The sequence below is a fragment of the Schistocerca gregaria genome, chromosome 4, assembly GCF_023897955.1.
Source record: "Schistocerca gregaria isolate iqSchGreg1 chromosome 4, iqSchGreg1.2, whole genome shotgun sequence".
NCBI lineage: Eukaryota > Metazoa > Arthropoda > Insecta > Orthoptera > Acrididae > Schistocerca > Schistocerca gregaria.
Genome location: NC_064923.1, coordinates 226,876,736 through 226,891,533, shown reverse-complemented (window position 1 = coordinate 226,891,533; position 14,798 = coordinate 226,876,736).

The window sequence follows — 14,798 nt, the reverse complement described above, 5'->3', positions numbered from 1 at the left end:
GTTAGCACTCAGTTAATCCATGTGAAAGGATATTCAAGGAACTAAATCGTTTTATGTGAACGTACACATTAGGGAACAATTCCAAGACGGTGAACTATTTGTCGCTTTTCGAGAACGTTTAAAATAATTTGCCAACATATGACTATTTATACACCTTCAAAAATTATGTTACATGTAAAGAAAAGAAATGAATGGTATGATCCTCTTCCGAAGATTCCTGGGAAACCGGAATCCCACGATAAAAACATACGAGATGAATTAATTACCATAGCAAATAACGCCAGAATGAGAAAAGACGTATTTGACCAAACTATAAAACGAATTCAAAAGTTTACTATAGGCATGCTATTACTTTTGCTTACTCACCCTAATTTTATGTGCGCCAAAGCGACGTAACGCTAAGTGGGCTCTTCTTTATGAGGATCCATGTATTATTGCTCGCATTCCTCATGCTGGGTCGTATTTGTTACAAAATCATTGACCAAACAAAATGGTTGTATTATTCCATGAAAGAGATTTACGTAAGTTTGATATAAAAGTGTAAACAAAGTCATTAAGAGACAAATAGATATGTGAATCACAGAACACGAATGTAAAGCACAACGCTGTATTTATAGCTTACAAATATACAAAATTGTCTAAGATATTTTATTTCGCGTGAGCAGCTGAGAATAAAGAAGAGATGGCGAGCATGAATTTTACGATTTATATGATGTCTAAATGATAAATGATTTATTTAATTTATTATGCTTCGTAATAAAGATAATGCCAGTAAATCAGGACTATGTAACGGAAATGACAGAAGACTGAGCACGTATGAACCTGAAGGAAGCAGAAATCTTTCTTAGAAACAAACTGTTTTCATATCACAGTATGAAACTATATACTTTGAGAATATAATGGGAAATATCAAGAAAGCAGACAAATGATATCGATGAACGAAATTTTTACACAATTTTGGAAAACAGATTAGGGCCCACAAACACATCAAATGCTATTCCTTGTAGCTGGCTTTAGAGCAGTTTTAATGCTTACTTTAACTGCAGTATTTGATTAATAGATATGTGCTTAAGCTCATGTGTTGTTGTGCATCTTGTGCTGGGCCTAATAATTTCTTTCACTTTTCAATAGTAATTGAATAAATCGTATCGTCACTGAAAGATAGCATTGCTTCACAAACAAACTTACAATGAAATGTTTACAGTGACAGAAGTACGAGGTGCATTCAAGTTCTAAGCCCTCCGATTCTTTTTCTCCGGACTGGAAAGCGATAGAAACATGCGCATTGTTTTTAAATGAGGCCGCGTTCATTGGCAATACGTCCCAGAGATGGTAGCACCGTGCGGCAGATGGAATTTTACCGCCAGCGGCGAGAATGAGAACTGTTTTAAAGACTTAAAATGGCGACGTTTTCCTTACTTGAACGGCGTGCAATGATTCGTTTTCTGAATTTGCGTGGTGTGAAACCAATTGAAATTCATCGACAGTTAAAAGAGACATGTGGTGATGGCGTTATGGATGTGTTGAAAGTGCGTTCGTGGGTGCGACAGTTTAATGAAGGCAGAACATCGTGTGACCACAAGCCCAAACAATCTTGGGCTCGCACAAGTCGGTCTGACGACATGATCGAGAAACTGGAGAGAATTGTTTTGGGGGATCGCCGAATGACTGTTGAACAGATCGCCTCCAGAGTTGGCATTTCTGTGGGTTCTGTGCACACAATCCCGCATGACGAGCTGAAAATGTGGAAAGTGTCATCCAGGTGGGTGCCACGAATGCTGACGGACGGCCACATGGCTGCCCGTGTGGCATGTTGCCAAGCAATGTTGACGCGCAACTACAGCATGAATGGGACTTTCTTTTCGTCGGTTGTGACAATTGATGACACGTGGATGCCATTTTGAATCCAGAAACAAAGCGCCAGTCAGCTCAATGGAAGCACACAGATTCACCGCCACCAAAAAAATTTAGGGTAACCGCCAGTGCTGAAAAAATGATAGTGTCTATGTTCTGGGACAGCGAGGGCGTAATCCTTACCCATTGCGTTCTAAAGGGCACTGCGGTAACAGGCGCATGCTACGAAAATGTTTTGAAGAACAAATCCCTTCCTGCACTGCAACAAAAACGTCCGGGACGGGCTGCGCGTGTGCTGTTTCACCAAGACAACGCACCCGCATATCGATCTAACGTTACGCAACAGTTTCTGCGTGATAGCAACTTTGAAGTGATTCCTCATGCTCCGTAGTTACCTGACCTGGCTCCTAGTGACTTTTGACTTTTTCCAACAATGAAAGACACACTCCGTGGCGGCACATTCACCAGCCATGCTGCTATTGCCTCAGCGATTTTCCAGTGGTCAAAACAGACTCCTATAGAAGCCTTCGCCGCTGCCATGGAATCATGGCGTCAACGTTGTGAAAAATGTGTACGTCTGCAGGGCTATTACGTCGAGAAATAACGCCAGTTTCATCGATTTCGGGTGAGCAGTTAATTAGGGAAGGGAAAAAAATAAAAAAATAAAAAAAATAAAAAATCGGAGGCCTTAGAACTTGAATACACCTCGTAGTTAAAAAACCTTTTCAAACAACGATCGAAATCGTATAAATGATGACAGGAATGTTCTAAGAAACCGTAAACTGTGATAAACTGAAACATTGAAGTTCAACGTAAAGTACAGCGAAACATGTGCGAGCCTATGGCAAGTAGCAAAAACAAGTATAAACGAGTGTATTCTACGGTGTGAGCAGTAATTGTGGATTTGGAGGGCGAAATTTCCTCGCAGGCGCGACGACAACTGACCTGAGAGGTGCAGCATACAAAAAATATGGGGTCGACGCAGAAATTGTATCACTCTTTCGCTCGAATTTGCAAAGAACGAGTGTGTATGGCACTTGTTCCAAATTCAATCGCCACTACGAAGACCATCAAATGGATATTGTTGTGTGGGTGTGTTATTCTGCAAAAAAGTAGCATCCTATAAAAAGGCATGTATTATGACACAGGATTCTCTTAACAATGCCATCGAATAAACAGTTAACTTCAGAAACACTAACCTTAGAAGGATTTAAGTGTGTCTTGGCACTTAAACTCGTTGTATGATGGAAAATTTGCAGACATTAAAAATCAGTGAAATGATGATATCAATAATATATATCGTAAATATAAGCAACATTTATTTTGTATGTATAAATACTAATTGTATTTGTAGCACTATCAGTTGTATATTTACCTCGTTATTTCTATATTAAAGTGTATGATTTCGTTTTCTATTGATGATCTTGAAGTAGCAGGTCAAATGTTTAACCACGAGTGACAAAGTATCAATGGGTTGCACACTATACTGTGCAAAGACTGGGACGCAGCGGGCTACTGTGCATATTGGAGACTGTAGAAATATGAACGTTGCGTGACGTCTGTTATGACGTATTCGGCTTGCACTGACACTGCAACCAATCGCCAAGAAACCCGGTGCGAGAATTTAAATATGATTATTGTATAAAAATGTAAAAGAGAACTGCTATATGTATGTTCCTGAAGAATATTGTAGTCAAACGTTAGAAGTAAATAGTTCGACTGTAGTGACAGAGCCTCACTATTTAGGAGCAGTATAATATATCATTAAAAAAATTCTGTGTGGAATAAATATGCCGAGTAGCGACAAAGATTAAGTCATTACATGAGACAAGCGTAGCAGAAGGCGTATCTCAGGTAATTTTTGTTTCTAAAACAAATGGATAAAAACTTCAATAATGCTTATTCTTCTGTTAAAGTTTGGAGGAGAAGCTATTACCGTAATCTAGCAGGTGGTGTGTATCTTCTTTAGATGAAAAAGCAAGTCACGAAAAGCATTGTGCTTACTTTAAAGAGACAGTATCACTGCTCTGTTTGCTTCTTTCATGACGAGTTTGTATGTGTATATTAATATTTGAAGCAGTCAGCGTAGGTCATTGATGTAGCATTATGGCGCTTAACGAACATTTTATCTGCGATCTCGTGTTGTACTATGCGTCCTTTCATACCAGCAACCTGCGTCTTCTAAATACCAAAGTCTGATGTTTCGTCCGACGACCGTTGACATTCTAGTTTGTGAGATAGTAACTCAAACCTGTAATAACCATAATTATGTCATTAAAAAGAACAAATGTTAGTGCCACATTACATTTTTGCACCGTGTAAGTGCTGATGTCATCCAGTTTATTTTCCAACACATCGTTTTCTTTGAGTTTCTATATTTTCTCAATCAAGTAGTTCATTTCACCAAACTGGAGCTAATCTGGTACAGTACAGAGATATAGGATTCGTCCATGTCCTTTTGCTGGCGTCGCATGCCTCTTCAAGTATATCTGCGTAACTTTTCATCAGAAATTTACAGGAGCGACTGTATTGTCATCTTTGCAGTTGAATATCCAGGCATCGTGTACAGTGACCTCCAGTAACCAGCTAAAATGAACCCAGTACCATTTCCCGCTATTGACATTTATCCGGTGCTAATTCACTTTTTGATCCTTTCGATCAGTTCCATCCATGCGCTTTTTATAAGCTGTCAGGATTGATCGTCGAGGAACATGAATATATTTTCTTGATCGCTGAGGATATCATTTAACATGTTTTGCTGAGTTCACAGCAAGTGTATTTGATGCTGCAGAAACACACAGTTTTCTGTTTTGTGTCGCAGAGTGAGTAGTACCGCATTTATCTGTTCTCTTGTTATTCTGAAAGGGGCACTTGAGGTTGTACAATTTTCTCTCAGTGCCCAGTGTCCCCAAAAACCAGTTCTCTAAGAGAAATTACTACAGCAGTAGCTGCCATAGAATAACGCATAAAAGTTTTAAATTGTTCTCATTAATTTTTAGGGTTAATTTCATATGAGGTTGAAGAATAAGTATGTAGCCCTATGATACAAACAGTGCTCAACAAATTTAAACAAATGTCAAAGTATTGTTGCTTTATTAGGGAACTATATATAGTTTTTGAACCCGAGCGAAATGTCATGTTACTGGCTATACTTACTCTGAATCCATGATGTGATGAGATTCAGTCAGTGGAAAATGTTGAAGTTCACTGTCATTTGTTTCCAGTAGAGGGTTGCTTCTCACAGGAACTAACTTAAGGTTGAAAGAACAGATTTTCAACAATACTCAAGCAAGCATAACAAGTTAACAGAATTTCATTGTTTTCCAAAAAATCAATGAACGCCCAGTCCTGTCATGTGTACCATTCAGGTAAAGCTGCTGATAAACGAGTTGAACGAAGACCAGTAAATCATTATTTTAACATAAGCAGTTAGAGCAAACACTGACAAAATAAATGAAGAAATAGTGCATATTCTGTTCATAAGGTCTGTTGGATACAGTATGTTACATATACCTCAGAACTTATATATAAAGGGCGATCAAAAAGTTTCCATTAGAGGGCTATACAGTCTAGAATTGGTATGCCAATCAGGCGAAATCACCGTGAGTATTGAGGTAATTATCGCAACAGCCCATCAGGTGTCCTACCGCGTGAAATAGCCATTAATTACCTGATGCATATCCTGTACGAAAGGAAACGTCAATCGTTCAAGGTCTTTTATGAGGACCGAAGACGTTATACTCGCATTGGGAGATATCAAGCCATAGTGCTGATTCTCGAGTGTCTCCCAGATCAATTGGCATAGCTTGTGCCTTATGATATTTGCGATATTACGTATTATTTTGAATTTTTATGAAATTGGACACCGTTCCACAACAGTGGTTTTCGTCAGACATGCTATCATATACACATTCGTCATTTCTCATGTATGTCTACCGGTGTTTGGCCATCGGCAGCGAAGAAAATAATGGCTTGTTGATCCTGTTTGGACTCTTTCGGTAATAACGTCGTAATACTTCACGTGTTTGAGTTTACGACATGCACTTCGGAAAGACACGAATATCACACTAATCCTGTAAGTAGGCTGTCTAGGTTTTTGTGTTGGTAACGCCACGTAGTGCTCTGTACGAAAATATCTGACTGTGCTGTGTGCAGTCTGTGGCTGGTTTGCATTGTAGGAATATTTACTGTTGTAGTGCTGGGCAGTTGGATGTGAACAGAGCGTTGCATTTTATAGTTGGAGGTGAGCCGCCAGCAGTGATGGACGTGGGGAGAGAGATGGCAGAGTTTTGAGAGCGGACGATCCGGACGTATGTCCGTCACAAAAAGGAAATTTGTAAGACAGGATGTCAATATATATATCATGACTTTTGAACACTATTAAGGTAAATACATTGTTTGTTCTCCATCAAAAGCTTTCATTTGCTAACTATGCTTATCAGAAGTTAGTGCCTTCAGTAGTTGGAATCTTTTATTTAGCTGGCAGTACTGGCGCTCGCTGTATTGCAGTAGTTCGAGTAGCGAAGATTTTTTTGAGGCAAGTGATTCATGAAAGGTATATGTTATTTTTAGTCAGGGCCATTCTTTTGTACCGATTATTGAACATCAGATTGCATTGCGCTAAAATATTGTGTGTTAGTTTAGTGTTGATCAGAATAAGTAAAGAGAGAAATGTCTTAGTACGTTCAGTTTTACTCAGCTGTTTGAAAATCAAATAACGTAAAGGTTTACCAGCACAGTCATTCTTAATTTTTCTAAGGGGACGTTACAATCCCTTGCCTACAGGTCAGTACTTAAATCCGCATCAGAGTAGTATCATATCGCATATGCGCTGCAGCAAAGCTTTCAGTCGGTAACTTTTTGACCGCCCCGTATATATTTCTATGGAACGCCGGGAAGCTTATCTCTTTTTTTTGTGCCACAATTGTTTCAACAATAGAGCGTCTGTAAGTTGTTGATGTTTGCACGAAGTTGTAGTAAATTCTAGGATCTGTCTTTTGTTATTTAAATGAAATACTGTGTGAGCGATTTTTGTTCATTTTGTTGGTTTCTTGAAATTAACACAGGAGATGCAGTAAACGTCTTGCCATTTTCACTTAAAAATTTGTATTCTTTCGCATACAGAAATAGCGAAAGAAAGATGTTTATTCTGCTGCAGTTTAAAATTTAGATTAATGTTTGTAGAAATTGTTGCCAATGATGGTAGCCTGTTAGGAATATTAAAAGCAATACTGGCGAGTATTTCGATACTACAAATATGTAGCAACTTCTTAGAGTACAAAGTAAAGTAGTAAGTTGTGCCTATTGTTATGGAGCATTAAAAACTCACCAATTCTATAACAGTGTGAATGATTCGCCACTGCAGACCTTGATGTGATCGTAGAGAGACGAGTGACCGTATCTTCCCGTATGCGAAGTTCTTATTACTAAGGTTAACAGCACGTGTGACACAGGAGACAACTTCCACAAGAAACTAAGGCATCCACCTCCGTTATGCATCACCAACTCCACGTAAATGGCTCCCAAGAATCTCACTGAGTATGTGCAGCTTAGGAACTCTGCAAGCGCAGACTATGCATTAAATATTAACGGCCCTATTAAAGGCGAAGAAATCGGGACGAAAAACACAAACTCTTTGCAGAAACAATATTATCTGACTTTAACGACTTGATCACGTCGTTAGTTCTTGTGAGATTAATTCCCTCATGCACGCTCCATAGAGAATAGCTTGTCTCTTCCTTTCGCTCGGATTTCTAGGGTTATGGCTTCCTTGATAGAGGCGTCTCGCATCGTTGATAAGACGGGAACTGGAGGACAATGGGGTGCAAAGTTATCATAAAACCCAGAAGACTGCGAACAATGCCGAGGACCCAGGAGCAGTCTACGTTGGCGACGTGTAGGGGAATTAAATTTTCGCTGTCTTTGTGGCTGCTGGGGCGGAAATCTTTTGAGATAAGGCAGCAGGAGGACACCGGCGCAAGCTGGGTCCTCACAGGTACTGAAACGTCTTAACAGCATAATTTTCATGTTAGGTATTAACACGCAAAAAAGAAATATTCGAATTTTTGTGTTGGCTCGTTTCATGAAGTTCATCATCTTTTATAAATGAAGGAAGATTATTCTTACAATTACTAGCCACTTTTACGAGCAACAAATTAAGGTAATATGAATTTCGATTTTTGGTGACGACGGTTATTGTTTTTATTATTCGCTTATAAATCCTAGGCTTTGGCAGATAATGGGAGAGCGACCCTCTCCATATACTAGTACGACAAAATCCTGTTGTTCTGCGTAGCAACACCTGTGAGAGGAAGCAAGAACAACTTTCTAAAATTTTTTTGAAAGAGGACAACAATAAACTACGAATATAAGCTCTAATTTCTATGGATCCAGCAGTAAGGCCGTTGAGATTCTGCTTAGTATTTAAGATACGATGGATAATGATCTCTTCGCCGACAGAGCAATGATCTGCATTTGCAGCAATATCAAAAGACATAACCACGCGATTAGGCAACATCTCTAAGGTTACTGGGTGGTTGGAGACAAAGAAAAAGCAGAATGTGTAGGTAACATCATGTTGTAAAGTGGCTGACAACTTCTAGAAAGAATGAGAGGTTAGAATTCCTTCGATGGTGATGCGATTGAAGACGCACAAAAGCAACTCGAATTGTACAGTGATGAGGCAGAAAGTCGTCCGTCTGGCTGGCAATAAGAATATTTGACTCCTGCTCCTCTTGACGTTATTTTCAATGGGCCCACCTCGTTCAGTAAAACACTTTGAATTCATAATGAACATGTGCGATGTTTCATTTATCTATGTTTAAGGCCATACCTTTCGACATAGTTTGTAAAATTTTACTACAAAGGATTTCATCTTCTAGGCTCTCATAAAATCCTAATCATAATACGCAAAGAGGACAGGAGCGAAGACTATATGCAGCCTGACAGAGATATGAAGGAAGAGTGAGTTTTAGCGTCCCATGAAACCGACATTTATATCAGCTGTAGATTTAGAGGAAGATTTTAACAATGGTAATTAGAATATACTTTGGACATTCTGAAGACAGCGTGATTAAAGTGCAGAGAGAGAAAGAATCTCTATAGTATAGATTGTACAGAAACAAGACGGTAGTTGTAAGAGTTGAAATATATGAAAATGAAGCAGCAGTTGGAAAGGAGTAAGAAGAAGTTGTGGTTCACCTTCGATGTTAGTCAGCCTATACAGTGAGCAAGTAGCACATGAAACCATTGTAAAATGTTGAGAGGAAATTAAAGCACACGCAGGGAGGGAAAAAATGTTTCAAGTTCGCCGATATCATTCTAACTTTGTCAGAGATAGCAAAGGACACATAAGAACACTTTAATGTAATGAATAGTGTCTTGAAAATTGATTATAATAGGGACATCAAAAAACCGAAAAGAAGAGTCGCGGAACGTAGTCGAATTAAACCAAGCGGTGTTTAGAGAATGAAATGAGTAAATTTGGAAATAAGAAGTTGAAAATAGTACTTTTGCTATTTAGGCAGGAAATATTTAGCCTGAAACAGAGGATGTAAAATGAATACTATGAAATACAAGAATACCATTTCCAAACACACAAAATATGTTACCGTCGCACACAAATTTACTTGCCAGGATTTGTTTTCTGAATGTGTTTATCTGGAGTAGCCTTGTAAGGAAGTGAAAGATGGAAGGTAAGTAGTTTAGACAAGAAGATAAGTCAAAGCCTCTCTAACCCGCCGCCCTGCAAAGAGGCGACACAGTAGCGACTGTGCAAAGTGAAGGAGAACTCACGAGTCGGCCCTGTGTCTCGCAGAATGAGTAGACAAAGTAAATGGCTTATCTGGAACAAGGGTCACATAAGGAACTTTAGCATGTAATCATGCACTCTCTACTATACTCCAAGTATTGCAAGCCAAAATATTCGCATCAGGGAAAGCTTCAAGGCCAGCATAGTCTGCATGACCGTCACAAAAAACAGCCAAGGTCAGCCACGTACTACCTCTGAAAACAGCTTCTATATCACAGGTGAACTCCATTCGTAATCCACGAAAAACATTAGGGTTCAAAAATGGTTCAAATAGCTCTGAGCACTATGGGACTTAACTACTGTGGTCATTTGTCCCCTAGAACTTAGAACTACTTAAACCTAACTAACCTAAGCACATCACACACATCCATGCCCGTGGCAGGATTCGAACCTGTGACCGTAGCAGTCTCGCGGTTCCGGACTGCGCGCCTAGAACCGATAGACCACCGCTGCCGACGAAAAACATTAGGGCCACCCATAAGCTGTTGCTTATTAAACAGCCCAGTCAAATCAGTATCTATTGCTCTCTGTGTCCAATACACTGGATCACTGCACCGCCAGCGACGACGATACCCTCGTCGCAGAGGCATTGCAGAGGCACGTTAAGACGAAGTGAACGTACCGAGCGTGTAGCGTCTGCAATGGCGAGTGCACATAACAAAAGAATAACCGTCATAGCGATAACGAATGATTACCGGATGCTATCTAAACTATATGATCAAAATACCCTGACACCCCCAGGAAGAAATGTTTTTCATATTAGGTGAACTGTGACGCCACCTATTGCCAGATACTCCATACCAGCAACCTCAGTGGTCAGTATACACCGTAGGAGAGCAGAATGGCACGCTCCGCGGAACTCACGGACTTCGAACGAGGTCAGGTGACTGGAGGTCACTTGTGTCATACGTCTGTACGCGAGATTTTGCATACTCTTAAACATCCATAGATCCACTGTTTCCGAAGTGATAGTGAAGTGGAAACGTGAAGAGTCATGTACAGCAAAAAACCTTACTGGTCGAACTCGTCTGTTGACTGACAGAAACTGCCGAAACTTGAAGAGGGTCGTAATGTGTAATAGGCAGACTTATATCCAGACCATCACACAGGAATTCCAAAACTGCATCAGGATCCACTGCAAGTACTATGACAGTTAGGTGGGCGGTGAGTAAACTTTGATTTCATGATCAAGCGGCTGCTCGTAAGCCACGCATCATGCCGGTAAATGCGAAACGACACCTCGCTTGGTGCAAGGATCGTAAACATTGGGTGATTAAACAGTGGAAAAACGTTGTGTGGAGTGATGAAGCACGGTACAAAATGTGGCAATCCAATGGCTGTGTGTGGGTATAGCGAATGCCCGGTGAACTTCATCTGCCAGCGTGTGTAATGCCAATAGTAAAATTCGGAGGCTCTGGTGTTATGGTGTGGTCATTTTTCTCAGGGTGGGAGCTTGCACCCCTTGTTGTTTTGCTTGGCACAATCTCAGAACAGACCTACAGTGATCAGTGTTGAAGACCAATTTGAAGACGGCGATTGCATCTTTCAACACGATCGATGACCTCTTCATAACGCACGGTCTGTGGCGCAGTTGTTACAAGACAATAACATACCTGTAATGCACTGGCCTGCACGGAATCCTATACAACACCTTTGTAATGTTCGTGCCAGGAATCACCGGCCGATGTCGATACCTCTCCTCAGTGTAGCACTCAGTGAAGAATAGGCTGTCCTTCCCCGAGAAACCTTTCAGCACTTAATTGAACGTACAGCTGCGAGAGTGGAAGCTGTCATCAAGGCTAAAGGTGGGCCAACACCATAATGAATTCCAGCATCACGGATGGAGAGCGCCACGAACTTTTAAGTCCTTTCCAGGTGTCCTGATACTTTTGATCACAGTGTATTGACATAGGTTCTGGACACTGGCGACCAGAAACACGAGACGTAGTCGTCAGCGACCATCCGTGGATGCACTGACATTAGAACGAAAGGTAACTTTCGTGCCTGAATCTTCGGTTGTGCGTCTGAGCTTTGAAGTTGCTGAATTTAAGTGCGTCTTAGGTTTTCATGGGTTTCAAAAAATGGTTTAAATGGCTCTAAGCACTATGGGACTTAACACCTGAGGTCATCTGTACCCTAGAACTACTTAAACCTAACTAACCAAAGGACATCACACACATCCATGTCCGAGGCAGGGTTCGAACCTACGGCCGTAGCAGCAACGCGGTTGCTGACTGAAGCGTCTAGAACCGCTCGGCCAGAGCGGCCGGCTTCTTGGGTTTACGATTTGGGTGTTTCAAGAACAGAATTTTAACTTTTCAAAGTTTATTATATGTTTCTTGACCTTCTAAAAGTTCTTAGGATGTGGGACCACTTATTTTAGTGGTTCTTTGAATTTAAAACGTTATGGTGCTAACCTGCAAAGCGATGTCATTCTCTGTCAGATGGCTATACTGAGTCGAAATTGAGCTTACACGTATGGCAAACGTGAAAATTGCACCTTAAAATAAATATGTCTATTAAAAAGTTACCTGGCTGTAACACGTTTGTGGAATGTAAGTTTCATTACTGGTTCTCAAAATCATTTAATTTAATTTGTTTTCATCACATGATTGGCTACATAGCTCTCAAGCGGGTTTCCTTTAATTATGTTGAATGATTGTCTGCCAGTGTAAGTTTTGTAATGTTTTGATTTTTGTGTGTTTTACATTTTGCCGAAGTGTGTTAACGTATTCTGTGAAGATAGTGGTCAGCAATACCGTAGGAGTTGTTTGTTTGGAAGCTATGCCGTTCGTTGCGCCACTTTCATTTTAATTTTTTTGTGCTATTGAGATTGTTATTGTTGGTAATTTACTTTTGAATAAATTTTCATCGTTTATGTGTGTTTCTCTGTGTTTGTCCTTGCCTTTTTGTCCAGTAGTGCTACCAAGGATGCTCAAAGAAATGATGCATCGAATTTCTGGAGCAGGTTGTGTGTGGTACAACTTGCTTGAAAGAGGGGATCTTTCATAGGAGATGTTCTCAGTCATGATGGAATCGTCAGTTAGGTAATGGAGGGAAAAGTATGTGTTGGGAGGAGGGGGGGATATGGAGGGAGAATATGGCTTGGTAGCAGTAATCAGATCCAAATCGGTACGGGTTGGAATAGTTATGTACAGGACAGACCAATGCGACGAGCTGTTGCTACATCCCATTGAAGGTCACAACAGAGATAACAACAAAAACAATGAAGGTATCGTTAGAGACGAAATAAAAGCTCTAATTGGAGAAAGAGTTCGGTAGTGTGCATTTCAAAGTGAAAAGGTGCTGTCTCAAACCATAGCCTGATGTCAACAACCAGGCACTTGCTAGTACGAACTGGCTAACCATTTATGCCATGCTGCCTCCTCTAGAAGTATGACCCAAGCTCTGGGGCAATATGTGGCATTTCGAGAACTTTCTGTGTTGAATGGAAGTCTCCGTTCGTGGCCTTAGTCACAACTGCGTTTACATGCATTAGGGAAGACAGAGAGATGCCCCTATATTTGTAAGAAAGTGATTCTGTATAAGGTTACCATAGTGACTTGGGAAATTTTTCTACCTACAGCAACTTTTGTAAAGGAGTGTTTAATTTCGTTTATTCTCTATGGTGTGTGTAATAATTACGCTACGTGCGAGTTATGTCATGGAAAATAAATCTTACGTTAATCAGAGTAGAGCACACTGTAAATTTGGTTCACAGACTATGTATACTAAAAACCAGCAAAAATTATATCTAAATGTTAACGTTTTTTTCAAATAAAGTTAAGAAATCGTGGCCGTCCGCACTTTAAGTTCTCTGCTTATGGAATTTTCTTAGAAAGCAGAGTTGTGAGTATTTAAAATGTAACTACTACTGAATAAAAAGTTAAATCTACCAAATATGTCTGCAGTCTTTTGTAGAGTCATCTGGAACCATATATTTTAATTTAGTGTATCGGATTTAACATTTCAGGGCAGTGTATCAGGATTGTGCACACATTACTTGGAAGCAAAACCTCCGATAGCTTATCACGTCATGTTGTTTTACGTTTATGTACATACAAAGTGGAATCTTTGCGTTATTTTTCTACAAAGTGTGATTTCACACTTCTGGCCCTTCTGTGCATAGAGGTCAATATAATACATTTTCATGGTCATTGTACTCAAATGGTGATAATCTACAGCAGCCTGCACGCCATAATACATCCAGAGGAAATCAAAATCGCGATGGTAAAAGTAAGATACTAAAGTTGATGGAAGTCAACCAAATAACAATAAATTTTGATATGTGTGTTCAGTTAGTATAGTATCATCGTTCTTGTGTCTTGCTCGTGCAACCTTTCTTAACTGCATTGCACATATCTTGGTAACAACTAAACGTTTTTCCATATTTTATACTATGCAAAAACCACATTACGTCCGTACATAGTAGCACCCTATATTTGAGATGTACATGAGAGAACAGGGTTATCACCGTAAGATGTTGTTTATAGACAAAAGATGCCATTCCATTTACAGTGACGCGAGAAGTTCCCTGGCGAAGGTGAATATCTTGTTCACAATTGTACTTAGTGTTGAGGGTTCTGGTTACCCCTGCCATATAGATATCCCTTCCGACAGTATGAAGTTGCAGATTGCACGGCCCGCAGGCAAGCCTCTGAGCAGCATGAACCTCGGTTGCCAGCTAGGACTATGGACGGGAGAACAAACGGGCGATTAGCTCATTACCTCCGAGAGAGGCAGCCAATGGATTCGATGTGGTAATTCGCTAGGTGCTATAACCTGTTGTCTGAGGGCGGCAGGTACACCAGCAGTTATATCCTCGATCGAATTGCAGTCACAGTTACGAACTAATCAACTAGTGCTGTAGATTAATGAGGGACGTCATACTAGATTACACCAAATTAGCAAAAAGATTTGCTACTGGGACCACCACAGCAACCACATATCATACACAAGCTTAAACTCTGGAGGATATTTACTACTGGATGTGGCAGCTTGATCACTTTTCGTCTGTCGCGTAAAACATTGATTTCTTGCCGCGTCAGTTCAGAGTGAAACCTCGAGCATTGTTATTTCAGTCTCCCACAATGGGGGCGGGCTGGTAGGAGACAAAAACCGCTCTTCAGCCAAA